The sequence below is a fragment of the Oreochromis aureus genome, linkage group 5 (assembly GCF_013358895.1).
Source record: "Oreochromis aureus strain Israel breed Guangdong linkage group 5, ZZ_aureus, whole genome shotgun sequence".
Taxonomy (NCBI): Eukaryota; Metazoa; Chordata; class Actinopteri; order Cichliformes; family Cichlidae; genus Oreochromis; species Oreochromis aureus.
The window spans coordinates 31,643,742-31,650,891 of NC_052946.1; positions in this window are offsets into that span (position 1 = coordinate 31,643,742).

A 7,150-nucleotide genomic window follows, 5' to 3' on the forward strand; every position below is an offset into this window, starting at 1 on the left:
GTAAAGAATGACGAAAGAAAATAAAAGTCTTCCTTTCACAATCTTATAGGCTAGGGCGCGGAGGCTTGATGGCAAAAAGCGGTTTTAAACACTTTTGTAAAATCACGGTGCTTCATCATCGATATGACAACAGGTAAATTAAACTGCGTCAGCGCGAAGTCCGACAAGCCACTTGAAATCCAGTGGGAATTTCCGCTGCGATGGTTGAACGTGCTGCGAAGGCATGACAGCGTAGTTGAGCTCATTCCGAAACTTGACTTGTGACTGTTTTTAACGTTAAAATGAGGATGTAAACAAAGCGTGGTGTCGACAGGGATGGCGTGTCAAGGAAGAGCTCGGAATAGGATGCTGCGCAAGAGATGGATAGTGCGTAATCCTGTTGTGGGAGAGGACGATGTTACGCAGTTCATATTGGCACGATCATTAAACAGCCAGTGGCCTCATTTTTCATTGTGTTGTCATCATTAAAGTGCAGTTTTGAATAAAGACTAGCGTACATATACGTGTTGTGCTCTTATTTGGGGGATTTGAGAGGAAATAAAAACTTGAGCGTTTAGTAAGCAACACACTGGTGACGCAGCTTGATTTGTGGGTTAGGTATCAAGCAACATTTGCTGCGTCACAGAGATCCCAGGAGGTCCTTAATAGTAACCTGGGAGTGTGCACTTGATCTTTCAAAAACAAGCTGTATATCCAAAACATAGGGGGTGCTATTGAGTAAGACAATAGCTGGCAATATTATTTGCTGTGCAGAGATGTTGACACACAGGTATTTTTCCTCTCGAATGACCACTTGGTGTTTTTCCTCTTTATCTCTGGGGCCTACTAAACCCTACGCTATATTGGTGGCATGGTCAAAGATAACCGGATTATAAAACTTAAATAAATTACTCACAGCCTTAAGCTGCTAGTCGTAGTTTTGCAATCCTCGCTGTTACTGTAAATTGGAGCCATTTAGCAGATTTGTCACACTTTACTAGAGCTTGTAATGTACCCCTGCCAGAGCACAATAGGACACTGACACGCTTGATGTGATAACACCGTTGTTGCTGTTGGCACTGAGGCGGCTGGTCTCTCCTACCTTCCTTATGACCTCAGTGAAGAAAGGTGTGGTCCCTCCTACTGCTAACCTGTCAAAGGGACAGAAGATAAGGTGCTTCGCTGCCTCTCAGAGACCAGGTGAAAATGAGACACACAGGCGGAGCAAACGCCATCCTGTCAAGTGGATTTGTTCACTCAATGGGTGAATCAGCAGTAACCTCATGAGTTGCGAAACCACTGGCAGGGAAATGGAAAGCGAGAGGAAGACAAAGAAGGGGAGGGGACCTTTTGAACTTTAATTATGTGTACTGAATAGAAACTTGACTCCCAAGGGAATGTCATTATGGTCGGTTTAAAACTGAGGTAGAGGTTACGGGAGAAAGCACAATCTGATCACCAAAGGAGGGTCGGAGTGGCCTCACAGCAAAATATCACAAAGGCCCATTTGCATTTGCATTTTGCATCTTGAAAATATGAATCAGTAATATATTCCGAATTAGGTGTTAAAGGCTGCCAGAGGTCATTCGAATATTCTTCTCTGGCGTGAGAATCAGGCCCCGTGTAGTCGTAATGTTTACCATGTCTTAAAAGGCTGACCAGCAGAAGCGACCCACTTTCACAGACAAGGAAACGTGACCTCAATAGTTATTTTGCTATTCTTTTGGGGGGAGGCGATGGCTCTCAAGTCAAACAAACAGAAGCCTTCAACCCAGTTTTATTCAGACTTCGTGGAGAAATTTCACAATAGGGAAGTTACCAAAAACTACTACAAAACAATCCCTGCTTTTAAAGCCGGAGCAAATGCAATTCAGCTGATTCAGCTGGTCCAAAAGTGGATGCGGCAAAGAGGTGCTTTTCAAAGACGAGAGAGGCCGTGTGAATCCACTGACGGATGTGTTTACAGCAGGGGGCCAGCATCACCTGTAGCCCACATAAGCCTTCAGAGAAAATAGTGAGCGACCCACTGCCTCTTAAAACAGATCCCTCCTACACACAGATTACAGAATAGGAGGTGGCACAGAGCCGAGAGATGACAGTGCTAAATTTAAACTCGGAGCACTGCTGGCCTTGCCAGATGATGATGTATTAATAGACAAGTGTGAGGCAGCATTCATTTGCAGGTATTGTTAGCTGCTAGTACCTAATGTGCTGTGAAAGAGGCAAAAACAGCTGGAACCCACAAGTCTCCAGGCACCTGCCATCATTAAATGCCTCCATATTTCTTGTTTTTAACTACTGTAAATACTTAAGATCAAACGAATATAGGAAAGTGAAACAGTACCATAGCTTATTTGTATTTTTCAGCATTTTTGTCCAAAATAACTTATCAGCAGGGAGCACTAACCTGGTTTCACCTCTCTCGGAAAGTGAAATCGAATTTGTTTTTACAGCCACGTTTGAAATATTTTAAATCTGTGTATACTTTTCTCTCTACTTGTTTAACTCATAACCCCACTCTTGTTACCACCATGACATCTGATATTTCCCATCCCAACAAGAAGAGTAGGAGCCAGGACAACGTGATAAAGTGTAAATCAAGTCTTCCGCCTGTGGCGTTCCCATTTATTCCCACCCATTGTGCAGCAGATCCAATAAACAAAGTGTCAGGCTCATCTGAACGCGTTACGGCTCTAACCTCTAAACATTTTTCAATTTGTTGCTCTGAAGTGAAGGTGATGCAACATATGAGGAGACATCCAAGTTTTATAAGATCCAAATATTTGGAACTTTTAGGACATTGTCTGTACAGACAAAATCAACAGCAGATGAGGCTTAATAGTTCCAGACAGGTATCATGTGATTCTTTTTTTTGCCTCAGCTCCTTTAATGGCAGTAAATCAAAAGCAGTGAACATCAACTTTAAAGTCAAATTAGTGCAGCTCTCCAATGTGTTGTGGACTCCACATATATACATTCACTTCTGTGAACCAAAATATTCTGTAGGGTTTTTTTTAAGCAGCCCGATTGTTAAGGATTGTTCAAAAACACATTACCTCGATGAGTTCGCCCCTCTCACTCCTGATAAATTAGGACCTCTAATCTGTAAGAGGATTAACCACCTACCCTGTTTACACGTGCACACAAGTACACAACCCCTCCCCCCACCGTCACACGCACACGGTGTCACACATATGTAGGCATTCAGCATTCATTTTACGTCACCTGCTCTAATGTGACCCAACCCAGTGTCTCTCTCTGTGACACATTAACAGTCTGCTGAGACTGGGATTGTGTGCGTGTCGGTATATCGACACACACGCACTGAGACGCATGTTACCATCCTGTAATCCTTTTTTAAAGCAGTTTGCCTATGATTTTAAAGGTAAAGGTGGTGATCGCGTGCAGCTTGATATTGTGACTTCAAATTAAACCACTAGTTGCGTAACTCAAACCGGAGTGATGCGCCTTTAACAAGCGGTAGATGGTCAGGTGACTTGGCAGGGGAAAAAAAACTGCTTCGATGCTGAAAGCAGCTTCTGCACACACAATAGATGGCGAAAAGAGCTTGTAGTAAAAAGAACAAGCGATCAGGACAGACGTAGATACAGAGTTCACGGCTAGTACTGTGGCGTGGGAGGAGTCAGAATAAACAGGGCAAAGACGGATGAAAGGAGTGTCGCGGCCTTTAGACTACACTGTCTGCCTGAGTTACTCCTGAAGCTGGTACTGTATTCATGTAAATACTGTGAGTTCCTGTCAAAACCAATAGCTTTGCATTTTGTTTGGATACAAATATATATCTGCATAATAGCACTGGCCGCCATATATTCCCTATTATTTTTTATTTACTAGTGGCAGTACAGTACAACTGCTTTTGTTTGTGAATACAAGACATTAAACTACAAGTGAGGAGGATTAGAGATTCACTGACAGGGAAATTATGCCTGAAAAACACATGATGGTTTTGGGATTAGTTTCTACGTCACATTTTCCCATCAGCAGAACACAGTGAGCTGATATAGTGCAGGATCATGTCAGCCTTTTCATGCTCGACCCACAAATAGAACGTGGTGAGTTTTCACATTATTTGTCTTGGTGTTGCGCTGTATTTCCAGCAGAAACCAGGAGCAGCAACAGAGAACGTCTCAAATGAGTTCCCTATGGACATAATGTACTCTGCATACCTTATAGGGATGAACAACAGGAGTTCTTACTAATGAATACTTACCTATTTCAGGACCTATTTTTTCCATTTTGCACCACAGTCAACTCCACTTGGACCAAGAGCAGGACTGGATGCCTGAGGCAGACCCAGGAGAGGCCACAGTATCCTATTGTGCATTACAAAGAAGTCCACAGGGAGCTGCAGCGATCTATTTTTCCACAGTATGATTCATCGACAATTTTTGTTAGGGTTCATTTCTGGTGCCAAGCTGCTACTGTGCCCTTTATTACATTGAGATCTTGGTCACCTGATGCTCTCCTGATGCAAGATACTGAGCTGCTGTGTCATTCTGAAGTGTTCTGTCCATCAATCATTGGTTCTTTTCGTTGCTCTCAGTGCCAAAGAAGTGTCTGAATCTTCCTGAGTCTGGAGTTCTTATTTAAATTTGTCTCCGCTTGGAAAGTTTTAATTCTACAGTAGCGACTTTAAACTTTTTAGCTTGAATCTTTGAGCTAAAATCAAATGTGTCTGTAGCACATATTACACATATTCAGTAAGCTGTACTTACCATAAAGAGTCAGCTTCATTGTGAATAAGGAAAACAGTTGTATTTGTTTTGTTTCAAATTCATTATCTAAAAGTTAAAGGGATGTCCATCAAAAATGCTTTTATGTAATTTCAACACCACAGCACGAGTTCTCCCTTTGAAAAAGCCATAGATCAGTGCCTTAAAAAATGCTTTTCTCGATAACGTAGTCAAAATAAAAAGCTGTCATTCATGAAACTAGTGTTACTGGCATTTCAAAGGGCATCATTAATTACATTGGGCAGGTGGCTATGACATCAGGAAAGAACATCTGCCTAATGGGAAATTTAATTAGTATTATTTTTATTTGTACACAAATCAAATTTACTACCTTGTGGGCTGAGGTGCTTTGACAGTATTAGAACAAATCAGTTCAGCATGTTGATTAACTTCATTGTCGTCTAATTCTCAACCACGAAATGTGCCAGAAACTCTGGTTTGATTTTGTGTTCCCACAGACACTGGACAAATCAATTGTAAAATGATGTGCTCAAAGTGGTTACAGCAGTGTTTCTATTTATTTTATTTTCTAATTTCAGATGAGGACATGCCTTCAGACAATGGATTCTCTCAAAGTCATCCTCCCCAGGGAACTGGTTTCAGATGGTGTCTTAGAGTACAAAATCCCATCTAGCACCATTTGAAATCGGTGTTCTTGAGTGGGAACAGACTTCAGGAATGATGTCACTGAACCATATTCTTTATTAGGTTGACAGAAAGTTTATTGCATTGTTTGTGTCATAAATTTACATGTAGCTCTAGATTTCTGATACATTCAGATAATTGATTGATTTATTGATTTAAAAGTATGAAAAACAGGATGCTGACAGCAGTATGGTGACCAACAGTGCGCTTGTACATTTCTCCATGTAATATTCCAATCCTAATGCTCAGCAAATCAGAAAAAAACCACCATTTGATCCCAGTTCTCTGAGCACTAGACCCCCCTCTTACCAAGGCTGACCGTTTTCCTCTGGTGTTCAGAGTTTCCATCATGTCTAGCACCATTTGAAATCGGTTACAATGTGGAGGGACTATCAACAAAGATTTTGCTTCAGTTGCAGATGGAATTCCACTAGATGGCAGCATTGCACTACAACTTCCAGAATTGTCCAGGCTTGCCAATAAAGAATTCTTGAAGCAGTATATTATTGTAGGGTCCTTGCCTTACAATATAAAGCCTGTTGAGGCAGCTGTTGTTGTGATTTGGTGTTATATTACTGAACTGAACTGACAGTGAAAGATTTTCTGAGTAACCCTCATTCAGGAGACCAGGAAGAAACGTGCAGGGTGAAGCAAAACTTTTTTAAAGGATTAAAAAGGAGAAAAAAAGACCCTTTGCCATGTTCCAGTCACTCAGCCATGTTATCGGCAAATTACAGACATGTCTTCTGAGTTTCTTCCAAGAACATAAAAAAGGGATTATATGCTTCAGTGGTTAACTGGTCCAGATGTTGTGGTATAGGGTTCATGTAGTTCTTGAAAATGTACATCTGTCCTTTAGTCATCAAAAGAGTGTATTGCATTTAAATTATGCACATGACAGTTTTTCTAAACAGTCTTAGCCTGACACTAACACTATCAATATTATCTAATTATGTGTAATATATTTTGTTTTCAAACTTTTTGGATTAATTTAGTAGCAACACCATACCATTTTTAGGGAGACAGAAGCTCGGCATCAGCTGCTGAATCATTTTTTAATTATAGCCTACAGTTTATCCAGTGTTCATGCAGGATTTGTTTTTCTTGTTTATGAGCTCTAAGCTAAATTATTTCATGTAATCATTTAATACGTGCCTGCCAGACTCTCACGCACTTCATTTACCTGGACACTAGATGGGGAACAAGAACCAGTATTAGCCTAAAACATTAAGCCACTAAATGGCAACCTTTTCACCCTCTACAGGTCACGTAGCTGACACATGCATTAAAACTGGGGTCTTTTTGAATAAATTATTGAAAATTCTTAATTAAAGTTTCTGAGTGATTAACCCTCACAGCTGAGGTTAACAATCTCACCCAAGAGAGTTCAGAAGTGCATAATTTGAAAAGGTTAGCAGTAGGTTACCAGGAATCAATCTAACCACTACATAAAGATTCATTTAAGTCTGTATTTAACATCACAAATCAGACAAAATTTGACCACTATATAGATATTTTTCAGATTTTTTTTCTAGTTACCCAACTATTTACACTTAAAAAGTTATATTTCATACTATATTATGCAAAGTATCAAAGCTGGCATTATAAAAAAAAAAGTGCACTGGCAATGAGAGTTTTGCTTTGTTTCTTTCTCACAACAGCTAAGCTCCAATTGAATTTTGCTCTTTGTAAGTATGGGGACATACTGTCTTTAAGAATTATATCTAAAAGAGCTGCAGAATGATTAATTATAGTCACTGACCAGTCAGGTC